This window comes from Protopterus annectens, chromosome 4.part1 (assembly GCF_019279795.1).
Source record: "Protopterus annectens isolate FY-2018-M chromosome 4.part1, PAN1.0, whole genome shotgun sequence".
Lineage (NCBI taxonomy): Eukaryota > Metazoa > Chordata > Ceratodontiformes > Protopteridae > Protopterus > Protopterus annectens.
The window spans coordinates 751,669,550-751,683,920 of record NC_056734.1 but is presented as its reverse complement, the minus strand read 5'-3'; the positions used below and the strand labels follow the sequence as shown (position 1 = coordinate 751,683,920).

The window sequence follows — 14,371 nt, the reverse complement described above, 5'->3', positions numbered from 1 at the left end:
ATGGGGGATGTTCCCTGTAGTAATGAGGTGTACTACAGATGTTATCTGTAATAATGAGGTGTATGGGGGATGTTCCCTGTAGTAATGAGGTGTATGGGAGATGTTACCTGGAGTAATGAGTTGTACGGGAGATGTTACCTGTAGTAATGAGGTGTACTGTAGATGTTACTTGTAGTAATCAGGTATTCTATAGCTGTTACCTGTAGTAATGAGGTGTATGGGAGATGTTACCTGTAGTAATGAGGTGTACAGATATAACATGTCATACTGTAGATGTTAATTGTACTAATCAGGTATATTATAGATGCTACCTGTAGTAATGAGGTGTATGAGAGATGTTACCTGGAGTAATGAGATGTACTGTAGATGTTACCTGTAGTAATGAGGTGTGCAGGAACTTTTACTTGTATTAATGAGGTGTATGGGAGATGTTACTTGTAGTAATGTGGCATACTGTAGATGTTACTTGCAGTAATCACGTATAGTATAGATGTTACCTGTAGCAATAAGGTGTATGGGAGCTGTTACCTGTAGTAATGAGATGTAATGTAGATGTTACCTGTAGTAATGAGGTGTGCGGGAAATTTTACTTGTGTTAATGAGGTGTATGGGAGATGTTACCTGTAGTAATGAAGGTGTGCTGTAAATGTTACCTGTAGTAATGAGCTTTATGGAGGACGTTTCCTGTAGTGATGTGGTGTATGGGAGATGTTACCTGTAGTAATGAGGTGTACTATAGATGTTACCTCTAGTAATGAGGTGTATGGCAGATGATACCTGTAGTAATGAGGCGTACTGCAGATAATACCTGTAGTAATGAGGTATATGTGAGATGTTACCTGTAGTAATCAGGTGAATGAGGAATGTTACCTATAGTAATGAGGTGCACAGGAGATGTTACCTGTAGTAATGAGGTATACAGTAGATGTTACATGTAGTAATCAGGTGTACTATAGAAGTTACCTGTACTAATGAGGTGTATTGGAGATGTTACCTGTAATAATGAGATATACGGGAGATGTTACCTGTAGTGATCAGGGGTACTATAGATGTTACCTGTAGAAATGAGGTATACAGGAGATGTTACCGGTAGGAATGATGTGTACTGTAGTAATGAGGTTTACAGAGGATGTTTCCTGTAGTGATGAGGTGTACAGTAGATGTTACCTGTAGTAATGAAGTGTAATATAGATGTTATCTTTAGTAATGGAGGTGCATGGCAGATGCTACCTGTAATAATGAGGTGCACTGTAGATGTTACCTGTAGTAATGAGGTGTGCATGAGATATTACCTGTAGTAATAAGATCTACGGGGAATGTTACCTATTGTAATGAGTTGTACTGTAGATAGATGTTACCTGTAGTATTGAGGTGTATGGGAGATGTTACTTGTAGTAATGAGATGTATAGATATTACCTGTTGTAATGAGGCATACTGTAGATGTTACCTGTAGTAATCAGGTGTACTGTAGATGTTACCTGTAGCAATGAGGTGTATGGGAAATGTTACCTGTAGTAATAAGATGTACAGATGTTACCTGTAGTAATGAGGCATACTGTAGATGTTACCTGTAGTAACCAGGTGTACTATAGATGTTACCTATAGTTATGAGGTTAATGGGAGATGTTATCTGTAGTAATGAGGAAACAGGAGATGTTACCTGTAGTAATCAGGCATACTGTAGATGTTACTTGTAGTAATGAGGTATACAGAAGATGTTACCTGTAGGAATGAGGTGTACTGTAGATGTTACCTGTAGTAATGAAGTGTATGATGGGATTTATCTTGGAGAAGTGCAGGAATACATTTAGGAGTCTGATTGGTATTTTTTAAGGTTTACAGGATTTTAGAGTGTCAATTTGTCTGAGAGGGAGAAAGATGGAGTTCCATTTTTAGGAGATGTAGTTGGATTATAGGGAGTTTCCTGCTGAGCAGTACTGAGCTGTCTGACTTAGTTACTTGTATTTGGTGTTTGTCTGTGGAACACATAGATCTGTTAGTGGAGTAGTAAGTGATAACGTCATTTAGAGATGAGCAATGTTCTGGTTTGTTGATGACATTGTGAGTAGTCACTAACTATGAAAAGGGTAGGTACTGTAACAGTCCTGTCCAGTTTCACTATTTCAGGGCAGTGGTGTGTTCTTTGAGGTAAATTAGCTGTGAATCTAGCACATTTGGTGCAACATTGTTCTAGTTGGCCATTCTGTGCGGATTCTAGGTTGGTGGAAATGAAAGCTGCATAAGAGTGCTGGATGAAGGTGGGTTGAGACAATGTGCTTTCTAGCATTATCAGTTAGATATGGTTCAATCCTATAGAAGGAGCTGTGTGTTTGGTGCTTTTTCTTAATTACCCATTTTGTGTGCAGGTCAAATTTTCATGTTTTCATCTAAGATTATGACTAGACATTTGTTGTGAATAACAAGTTCAGTTTTGTATTGCTTGATGAGGTTATCTCAAAATGTACTTTTGTACAGATGATTGTTTCGGACTTTGCATAATTAATGCACTTTTTTAGGGCTTGGAAATAACGGAGAGTGCAGTAGGCATGCTTTTAGGGAGATAAAGGGAGTTTGGGTTATTTTTTTGCATTTTTTTCCAGGATTTTGGCAAAACAGATCAAGGCAAAATCATTTGCATCCTGGACAATGCTAATGTCCTTACTTGAGGCTTGCAGGTCATTTATGACTATATTAGGAAGTAGAGGGCCAAGGATGAATCCTTAAGGAGCACTGATAGATATAAAGAGGAAGGATGAGAATTCATCTTGCCATTTAACTACCTGACATCGACTGGAGAGGTAACTTTGAAACCAGGTGAGTGATGGGATAGAGAGTGTGAAGGTAGACAGTTTGTGGAATAACTTTTGATGGGATAACAAATCAAATGATTTTTATAGGTCTAGAAAGAATGCAGATACCTGACTACTTGCATTTCTATGTACCCTAGGGGAAAGCAAATGTCTACTTTAAAAATTAACTTATAATTTTCTTAACTCAATGTATTTTAGAACTTTTCTTACACTTTTCAGATATACAAGTTTAAACAGATTTCCTACCTGTTAACTGAAAATACATACCACTGTTTATCAGTCAGCATACCATTTGTAAGGAATTATCTTTTGCTGAGAAAACCGCCCAGTTTATATAACTATACTTGTTTGTGGTATTGGCCCAATAGAAGGAAACAACATTTCTGAAACATGATCACCATTTTCTACAACTCATTGCACATTATTGTTTGTTTACATTTTATTTCAGTACTGTTTTTCTTTGGTTTACCATTAACACAGCAATGTTTCACATTGTTTATGTTTTTACATTGAATTACACCATCTTGCTCCTTTCATTGTGTTGAGTTAGTTCCCCCATAGGGTCAGTAGTGTTTATGGTACCTCTGACCTTCATTTTAAAACTGGTCATTTGCTTTCCCCAGGGCAATTCTGTGGCACAGCATGTACTTAACTATTATGCTAGAACCGCCACACATCTGAAGGAAGTATCAATGTAGTGTACAGCAGTTACTTCATGCTCTGCCTGGATGCCAGCTGGATGAGAAGGTGGGGTGTTGTACTTTACCCCATTACTTCATTAAATGTAAGATACTAGAAGAGGGGGATACATTCCCTGCTTGGGGGTACCAGTTGCTATAGCCATCTGTGGCTTCTGTTGGTCTAGGTAGCAGACATTGCTCCTAGGTCCAAGGGAGGTCCTTTGCCCATACCCCTTTCTTAGATGCCCACCTGTGAACAGCACAAAATACCCTTCTGTCCTGTCATGGACAAGAAATACAATGCTGCTCTAATCACTTCCTGTATCTCTCTGCTGAGTTTCATTCTGTTTAGTATATGATAAATAAAATGTTGAAAGAACAAAAGACTTTAGGTTGATGTACAGAGTCCTATCTAGGTGCTTAAAAAGATGTATACATATAAATAACAAATAATAATAAAAAGGAAAAGTGAGGGATCCAAACAGAGGGCAGTATGAAAGAACAAGCAGGAAAAGAAGAAAGGGGGAGAGACAGCACATGCAGTTAGCAAGGGGGTTAGTGATTTGACTCAGGAAACTTCAGAGCTGTAAACAATGTGGGTATAAGTAAGAGAATGAGGGAACTATGGGATATAGAGATGGTAGTGAATTTGGTTTATCTATTGAAAAAAGAAGGGTTAACTGACATGTATGAGGCAACAGGAAAGTGGTAGACAATATGAGGTGGAAAATGGTAGGGAAAGAAAAGATAAAGGATAGAAGAACATGGACAAATGATGTCAAAGGAGTACTGGAAACTGTAATAAAGAAGAAGGTAGAAGGACAAAATTTCAGGTGAAACCACAGAAAATATGAAAAAGGAGAAGGAAGGCAAGGTTAAAGACCAGGTTCAGATAGCTGCAGATAGAGGTACTTAGTTATGAAAGGACACCACAAAGCAAGTTGGAGGGAAGCTACTGGAAAAGGAATCTCAGACATATTTGATGGATAGAGTAGTGCAGAACAAGGAAGGAGGCAGTTAGAACAGACAGTAAGACTGAATACAGGAAGTCTAGTGGTATGGTACAGAAAAAGCTTCTTATAATAATGAAGGAGAGGCGTGACCTGGTTGGGCTGAACAAAGCTCAAAAGGAGAGCACCAAAGATTTGGAAAAGAGGGGAGATAAGTGGTGTAGCTGGGTGGGGCAAGAGGAGCAATTGCCAAAGGTGCAGTCAGCCATTCCTAATATTTAATGCAATACCAGCTTTTCTGGTCAAATGTGAGTGATGTAGCACTCTGTGTGAGATCTAAACTGTAGCAAATGGTTTGAGTTTTAAAGTCGAAATTTTTTTTTTAAATAAAATCTGAGCACTAAAGCACTCTGTGTAAGTGGGGTATAAACAGTAGCAGCTGTTTGCTACAATTTATAAGAATTTTTCCTTTTAATTGAAACATAAGTGACGTAGCACTCAGTGCACTCAGAGTATAAACTGTTCTACATTTGTAGCTAACAGTTTGCTACAGTTTATAAGAAGGATTTATTTATTTTTTAATAAAAGGGTAGAGGGTCGGGGGTAGAGCACAGAAATGTGACCTGAATGCTGCATGGGGGGGGGGGGGGTGCAACTGGCAACCTCATTGGTGTAGCAATAGAAGGAATGTCCTTTTTTTTTTGTGCTCTTCATGTGAAGCGCTGAGTGGGTGGGTCACTAGTTCATGATACTGGCACAGGGCTATGCTTCTGGGGGAGACATTCTGTTTGTGGAGTTGCATTTTATTGAAATGTGAATCATCTGTTTTGTTTAGTCAATTCTCACTTTCATCAAATGTTTTTCAATATAATAAATCAGATCATAGAACAAAAGAGATGAGAGTTTCTCCTTTTCCCCACTGTTGTGTGATGCCAGAGTTATGTTTAGAATATTTAGAAATGCATTGAGGTGTAGGGGGCACAGGTGAGTCTTGTTCACTGCAAAATTCTTGTTTTGTATTATATTTGGTGGCATGGATTATCAGTGTGTTTTCCCCATTAGAATGAGCACTTGTGAACTGATATTTGGTCATGTACCTAAACAAAGAGATACAAGAAGAATACTTCACCTCAACTTTTACAAACAAAATTGGGTAGGCAGCCAGAGTGAGTATAGCCAGAATTTTTTGAATAGTACGTCAGCATTTGGAATGAAGTCCCTGACTCCAAAACCTTAGAAATTACATGTTTAAGCAAAGTAAACATTTAGCCACTCAGGCTAACTGAAAAAAATGCATTTAAGTATATAACCACAAATCATGATAAATATGTCAGTTTAAAAAATCTATCATATGTCATCATAAAAAATTAAGTGTACATCATGGGGTACACATGGCAACACCCCTGTAGGGCAGAGTAGGAAGACCAGTGGACAGACACCAAAAAAGAAGGAGAGGAGGTTGAAAAGGAAGTAGATTCCTTAAGGAAGGATAAAGTGCATAGACTACATGAGTGTTCTTCAAGGGTCATATTGAGTCTGGACAGTGAGTTGGCAGATTCTGTGATGGAGGTGTTCAACTCACCCTGACTTTGAAGAAGATCTTGAGGACTGGAAGAAAGCAAGTGTGATACCTTTTTATTGGGAGGGTGGAAGCAGGAAAAATCAAGGTTTATTGCAGGCCTGTTAGCCTAACAGTAGTGGCAAGAAAATCATGGAGAGAATCCCAAAGGAAATGGTAGATGCTTTCACAGAAAACAACAGTCTCCACAACAACAACCATCATAAGTTCATTGCTATGAGAAGTTGGCAGTCAAACCTGGTCCAGTTTCAAAGCTAGATTGCAGGGGAACTTGACAAGAGAATATCACTAGATACAGTCTATATGGACTTTGAAGTACCAAGACAGAAGAAAGTACAACTGTATAAGTTGGACTTACCATATTAGTAAATGTTTGAATGATCCCTGCTGCAGTAGCCTTAGCTATATGGATATAACAGCCAGCCAGCTTCCAAAGCTTCAGGGCACCTTCCATGTACCCAAACCACCAGTTAGCTCGAGCTGAGTTGACTAAAACACATGTTTGGATGCCAAACCCTTCAGAGGTTTCCTGTCAGCAGAAAGAGGACAATGCTAGAAAGAGCAAAAATAAATGTTCACACCCTGGCAAAAGCACACCAAAAAACAATGGGGGTGAAGAGAGGGAGTGGCTACTACAGCAGTGATCATTATGGTAAATTTACTTACACAATTGTACTATGTTCATTATATTGATCACTGCTGAAGTAGCCTTAGCTACATGTGTAGATAACCATAGCTAACTATATTTAGGAGGTGGAAGGAGAATAGTCCAGGAACCCTGGGAGAATGGTCCTAGCGAAGCTTGATCTGGACCTAGAGAAGGAATCAAGCTTAGAGTGCTTTGTAAATGTGTGTATAGACTACCAAGTTGTTACTTCTAGAATGTTTCTAGAATTCAACTCTTTCCAAAAAGCCATAGATGAAGCCAATGTCCTGATAGAGTGGGCCTAGGCCCTGCCTGGAATAGATTTGTTATGGTGAGTATAACAAAATGTAATAGCCTAAGACAACTATTTGGAAATAGTCTATTTTGACACAGGTTGTCCCTTCTTACCTTCACAAGAAATGAACAATTGCTCTGAAGATCTGAAAGATTTAGTTCTGTCGAGATAGTATCTAAGTTGACTGTGGACATACAAGGCATGGAGTATCCTCTCTCCCTCATTTTTAGGTTCAAGAAAGAAAAAAATGGGGAGATAAAATCTTCAGAAGTACTCTAGCTATTAGTGGAAAGAGTGGAAAAAGATGCAGGAACATTCCTGTTCAAAGAAAAGAAAAGGCATCTGTATTCCAGGCCTTCTTTTGTGGAGTCTTGGAACAAAATCTTGTCAGTTGACTGTTCAGAGAAGAGGGAAAGGGGTCTACTTGAGGAACTCTATATAGCTGGATCAAATCTTGGTAGACCCCTTGGTTTGGTTTACACTTGTGTCTGCCCTGGTCCTGCTCAGCTTGTCTGCCACACAGTTTTGCTCTAATGGAATGTAGGATGCTGTAGAGTGAGAATGTGCTGTGAAGCTATATCCCAAGCTAACACAGCTAGTCTACAAAGGGAGAATGACTTGGTTCCCTCTTGCTTATTGTTGTATCGCATGGCTGTGGTATTGTTTGTAACCACTTTAAGAGGTCTTGAGTTCCAAAGATGGTTCAGAGAGTTGAGTGCCTTGATCAGGGCAAGCATCTCCTTGATTCTTATGTGCTTCTGTCCTTGGTGACCCAAACCCACTACACTTTTATTCCTCCTGAAACTGCTCCCCAAGCAAAGACAGAGGCATCTGTGGCAACTAACTGCTTTGGAGCAGGGAGGGAGAAGGGGAGACCTGGAATTAAGGATATTTGTCATTTCCACCAAAAGATATTTCTTCTGACAACCCCTAGGACTAGGATTTGAAAAGGTAAAGGGTGTTGATACTGAGACCAAAGAGATTTTGGATACCACTGTGTCTTTCTTATATGGAGTCTGGCCAGGGGTATCATGAGAATCATAGATCTAAATAAAGATATATTTTTCCTGTGGAAGGAAACCTCTCCGAACTGAAGTGTCTAGTTGACATCTAAGGAACAAAATCCAGTGTAAGGGAGTCAAGAAAGACTTTAGAATGTTCTCTTGGTATCCCAGCTTGTGTAACAGATCTCTCACCCAAGACAGAGATTCCTGACACTTTGAAAAAGACTCTGCAAGGATAAGCAAGTTGTCTAAAAATAGAAAAATATGGACACCGTGGAACCTGTAATGAGCTATAAATGTAGCTAGACACTTTGTGAACACTCTTGATGCAGTGGATAGTCCACAGGGTAAGGCAGACAACTGATAATGTGATCCAGACACACAAAACCTTAAGAAATGACTAAAGTTTGGATGAATAGGGATGGGATGATAAGCATCTTTTAAGTCTAGTGTTACCAGGAAACTTGAAAGAGGAAGAAGAGGCAACAGGTTGTGAGGTGACATCATTTTGAATATGGGCACCATCACAAACAGCTTTAGGAAAAAAAGACCCAGAACTGGTCTCCAATAATTTTCTTTCTTTGGCACAAGGAATATTCCTGAATAAAAACCCTTCCCCACCTGGGAAAGAGGAACTGATTCTATCACTCCTTGGGACAGCTTGTGATGAAGAACAGGTGGAAACAAAATAGTCTGATTTGGAGAATCAGGATTAACCCCCTGGAAAGGAAGAATGTCCTCCCACTTCCATCTATAACCTTGATGAATGATTTTCAAAACCCATTTATCTTGAAACTGGAAGAAGAAAAAGGGGTGAGGGTGAGAGAGGAGTCACAATATCTCGTGAATAGTCATTTAGACTTCTTGGGCTATCCTTAGGTTTGGGAGGTTCAAGACTTCTTTTTAGATCCCCCTTGCCATTTCTTGTTAAATGCCTGTTTACCTGAATTTTTCTGAGACTGTTTATTCTTTTGTTTTTTTGCCAAAACTGAATGAGGAGAAAGAAAATCCCTTTGACAATTTCGAAAAGGAGTGCTTAAAAATCTTAGAGATTCCTTGGATCAGTTCATCCCTTTCATCACACTTTTTGATCACCTTTGCAGCAGAGGAGCCAAACAATAAATCTCTTTCCAAGGCAGAATTTAAAATCTCATTTTAACATCATCTGGGAGGTTCTGAGAATGCAGTCATGGAAACTTCCTTAAAACAGTACCAGTGGCCATAGTCTTGGAAGAAGTAGCAACAGAGTCAAACACACTGCAACCAGTGAGTAAGTGACCTGCACGATAGAAAAAAATGAAATTGTTTAAAACAGGTTTTTCCTCCCAAGAAGAAACTGTAGATAAAACATTCATGATACTTTCATAATTTGCCAGAGCAAACTTTTACATATGACATCTTTCCTAATCCGTCAGAGCCACACGCTCTGGAGATCTGAACCTTATCACAATGAACAAAACATGCTGGAGGGATGAGTTCCTGACCCGGAGACTCCCCATGCTCTAGACTAGACTGCCCATACATGTCAAGCAGAGTGCCTTATTGGCTCTCTTCAAGAGGAACCTTGATTGGATGGGAGATAGGAAATTCGCCCTGGGGATCATGTCAGTCGCCCTGCTGGACAGAGGCCCAGAGAAGTAAATATTGGGGGAAGAAATTTCCAGGGAATTGTTATGGCTAGGCTTGCATAGGCCTTAGGGCCGATAGCCTAATACCAACCTAATACCAACCTATGAAACCTATGAACCTGACAATTCAAAATTCTGAAAGTCAAAGTTGTAGAAGTATATACTTTTTCTCCATACCTATCAATGATTTTTCCCATCCTTATTAGAAAAATTAGGATTGGAATTAACCAAGTGCTTAGCAGCAGTGGGCTCGACTAAAGCTATACCTGCTTGGTCAGGTCAGACTATCAGGAAATTGCAGGCAGTAAAGTACACATCCTCTAAAGCAGACAGAGCAGGTGGAATGGGTGTAGGTTCTAGAAATCCTTCTGTAACAACTCATGGTATTTTCTGAGGAACTTAGAAACCTCACTATTACCTCACTGAAAACACTGGCACATTCTAGCAATAGTCTCAGAAAAAGAGAACCCCTCCACAGGGGCACTCAGAAACTGAGCTCTCCTCTGAGTCTGAATCAGAAATCTGGACAAAAAAAACTGTCTCTATCCTTGCACCTTCCTGTTCAGATTCATAATCTTAAATGTCTAATGGCAGCAACTGCTTTCCCAGGGATAGGTCCAGCATTTTGACACAACAGGAAAACCTTCCCTCTTTCATCTCCCCAGACTAACAAGAGTGGCTCTCCCTTGCCCATTGAGGGGACCCCCAACAGCCACAAAGGATGTGGCTAACCCCATGTCCAAAGTGGCTGTAGTTGCTATACCAGAGGTATCCGGGTAGAAGATGAGTGGTCTCAGGTACATCAAATAGCCATAGCAGAGTTACTCACCTGTGGCTGAGGCAAATTGCTAGCTTGCTTTGGTGGCAAAGGCTGTTTGCTTAACTTTTTCTTTTTGTGTCTGGAAGATGGACCGAACATAGGACTGGTAGTCTGTTCCATGGTCAAGCCAAAAATAGTGCCTTTTCCCCAAGGAAGACAAGCAGCAATTACTGGTAAACACTACCAGTCTACAAAAGTTACTTTGTTTGACAGAAAAAAACATAGTAAAAAGCACTTTAAAGCACTATGCTGTCCCCCAAAAGAAAAATAAACACAACTTCCCCACAGAAAAAATGTTTTTAGTTTACACTACTTTTAAACTCAAAGAAAAAACAGTGCTCCATTTAACAGCATGTTACAGTCTTGCGACAGTCTGTTAAAACACAGCACTTTTAGCTTTAAAATAACTTTCCTGACATTTTTCCAAAGTAGTGAAACATCAACAAAATTAAGAAAAATGAAACCTTTTTTTCCCCTGAAGGGAACTTATCTGTCCAACAAAGGGAAGTACAAGCTGACAAAAGCCTCTGAGGAGCATACTCTTCAGCAGTAGTAAAGCTCTGAAAGGCTTTGTACCCAAACTTGTCAGTTAGCTCAGTTCAAGCTGCTTGACAGTTTGGGTGTGTGGAAGGTGCCCTGAAGCTTTGGAAGCTGGATAGCTGTGATATCCTTGGCAGGATATAACCCATATAGTTAAGGCTACTGCAGTAATGATCATATGACGACATCTATACTGGTACATGGTTGAACTGAAGAACACAGAGCATTTTGCAAGATGGGCAGCAACAGGAATAGAGAAAGTCACTAGTGAAGTACTATAGGGGTCAGTTCTAGGCCCAATACTGGTCAGTGAGTCTGTATCACAGGTAATTTAAGGAGCAGAGGAGATGGTCTGCCTCTTTGCTCATGTCACAAATATTTATGTATGTTTGTATATTTATTAATTTATTTATTTAAATTTATTAACCAGGGTAGAACACTGATCAGAAATGATAAATTTTAGGCTCAGGCTGGGAAGTGTAGTTTGAAAAGGTAGAATCTTAGGAAAAATTTATAAAAATTACCAAGTTAGCATAAAGGTTGCAGCTGAAGTTATTTTCTTGGGCTACCAGAACACTTGTGTAAAATATCGCTTATAGGGAGAGAGTGGAGAACTGGAGGTGATGACACCACAGCAGGAAAAGGATATGGGGCTGCTCACACTGTGACTGGCCTTCAGAAGCAGAGCCATGTAATAGCAACAGACAAAATGCTAGAATGTATCCTCAGGAGGAGAGTCTTAGAAGCAAATAGATAACATTCCCATTGTACTGGGTCAAACTTTGAGTATTGTCCACAGTTTTGGGGAATATAAAATGACAAGGATATCAGGCTGCTATTTGGAGTTCAAAAGAAAGGTACCAGAAATATGGATGGGATGCAGAGGAAAGGATATGAACAGACATGTTGGTCTCTGGAGCTGTTCTCGTTAGAGACCATGAAGACAGATTATGACTGTGCAAAATTATGTCCAGAAGAAATGAAGGATCATGGTCTACAGGAAGGAGAGAGTGGCATGGAGGAAGCACAGGCATCAGAATGAGATGACCAGCTACTCCCTGGCTCTGGTTTACATTTAAATGAAAGACTGAAACAGTATGATTACAATAATCAAGGTACTTAAAAAGCAAATCAAATTGATCAAGTCTGCAGTGCAAATGAATTTGCATGTTTGCATGTATAAATGACTTAATTAAATGCAATTCTATTATGGAAATAAAATATTGTATAGGCACTGATATAATTAAGTGTAAATGAGAAAACATTTCTTCTTCTTTCACTGCCTTTCAACCTTACCATCTAATCTCCTCCTCTACTCCCCAGAACTATATCCTTTTCTGCCACTGACATCCCAAGCCTAACTCTTTCCATCTTACTACCCACACACGATGTTTCAGATTTTCTGAAATAAACATCTTACTCCTTCTCTTACTCTTTTTTTCTCACTACGAACACACTCACAAACTCTCTCTCTTCCTCTCTCATGGTCTCTTACTCTCCTTTGACCTAACTCTATCTTCCATCTACATTATTCCTCATATTTTATACAATTCCTGGTTATAAGCATTTGCCTTTTCCCCCTAAAATGTTTTATTTATTATTAACTATTTTCTTTTTCTCTTTAACTAGTTTTCTTGATGTTCTAATGTATTTTGTCATAATATTGTTATTATGTATTGTCTCTGAAATATGCACAGTTAATCATGTTAATAATTATTGTTAATTCAAATCTTCAAAAATGTTTATCAAAATTTCTGTGTGGAGCTTTTCTTCCCAGGCCTTTTCTGCCAAGGGACCTTTTTTGTGCCTAATCAGACAACCCTGATCAACAATGGCAATAAATAAATAACTGCTTATCGGGTTACTGTGAAGGGGTTATTTAATAAAATTCTTGTTATGAAAACATTGCCCCAGGGTAAGCAGCAGTGCTTCTTCATGGACAGGGTTGTACATAATAGAATGAGTTACTGGAATGAGTGATAAGAGATGGAATTGTCACTGATATTCAAGAGGCCATGGGGTAGGTAGAGAAGAAGTAAGAGAACAGGTAGTTCGGATGTAAGATACAATATTAAATTAACTTCATGGGTAGGCTTCAAAGGCTTACTGACTGAATCTGCCATCAAGCAAATGCAATATAATGATTTGGTAAGCTGAAGAGTTCCTGAATATTTCTCTCCCATACAGCAAACCTCAAAAAACTTAAAAATGAATAATAAAAACATTTTTATCTTTCTGCAACTCTTGATATTACCCTGTGTTATCATAGTTTTTGTCTAGCAAAAAAAAAAAGACTTTATGACTGCCTGACCTATCAAAGAACTTCTTCTTCTTCTTTCGGCTGCTCCCATCAGGGGTCGCCACAGTGGATAATCTGTTTCCATTTCTTCCTGTACTCTACATCTTGCTCTGTCACACCAACCACCTACATGTCCTCTCTCATCACATCCATAAACCTTATCTTAGGCCTTCCTCTTTTCCTGTTACCTGGCAGCTTCATTCTTAGCATCTTTTCTCTGCATCCCTCCTCAGCACATGTCCAAACCAACATAATCTTGCCTCTCTGGCTTTGTCTCCAAACCTTCCAACCTGGGCTGACCCTCTAATATACTTATTCCTAATCCTGTCCACCCTCGTCACACCCAGTGCAAATCTTAACATCTTTAACTCTGTCACGTCCAGCTCTGACTCCTGCCTTTTTGTCAATGCCACTGTCTCCAACCAATATAACATAGATGGTCTCACTACCGTCTTGTAGACCTTCCCTTTCACTCTTACTGGTACTCATCTGTCATAAATCACTCCTGACACTCTTCTCCACCCACTTCATCCTGCCTGTACTCTCTTCTTCACCTCTCTTCCACACTCACCATTACTCTGAACTGTTGATCCCAAGAATTTAAACTCATCCACCTTCGCTACCTCTACTCCTTGCATCCTCACCATTCCTCTATCCTCCTTCTCATTCACACAAGAACAAACAGGTGAAAAACCTTAGAAGAAGCCTTATTTTTTTCACATTTAGTCCTGCAGAAGCAGGAACAAAATCAGTGGTAAAATTACAAGATACCCTGGATGGGTGGTTGACATGGGGCTTGGGTGATTGGCATAATGGTTAAGGTGTTTACCTCCTAGACACAAGGAACATAGTCTGATTCTCACCTTTGAAAAAATTGGCTAGGCTTAAAATGGCCCACAAGACAGCTAGCTAGTATTTACCTATGAATAAAATTTCACAGACGTGCAGTTATTTTTAAATATTTCTATAGACATTTTCTCCTTTGTGTCTACCAACCATTAGACCCCACCTATAAGTCATGAGCTCATTTGTTCTCCTTTTTGGTTTCAGTCCACCTTTAACAGTTAGGCCCCAATTGTACTCAGGCTGGAGAATTGCATTGTATCCCTTGTGTACCGC

General features: G+C 39.4%; 1 pseudogene; it reads right to left on the bottom strand.

Moving 5' to 3' along the window:
- LOC122801296 overlaps nucleotides 1-14,371 on the bottom strand; it is a 111,250-nt pseudogene that overhangs the window by 60,269 nt on the left and 36,610 nt on the right.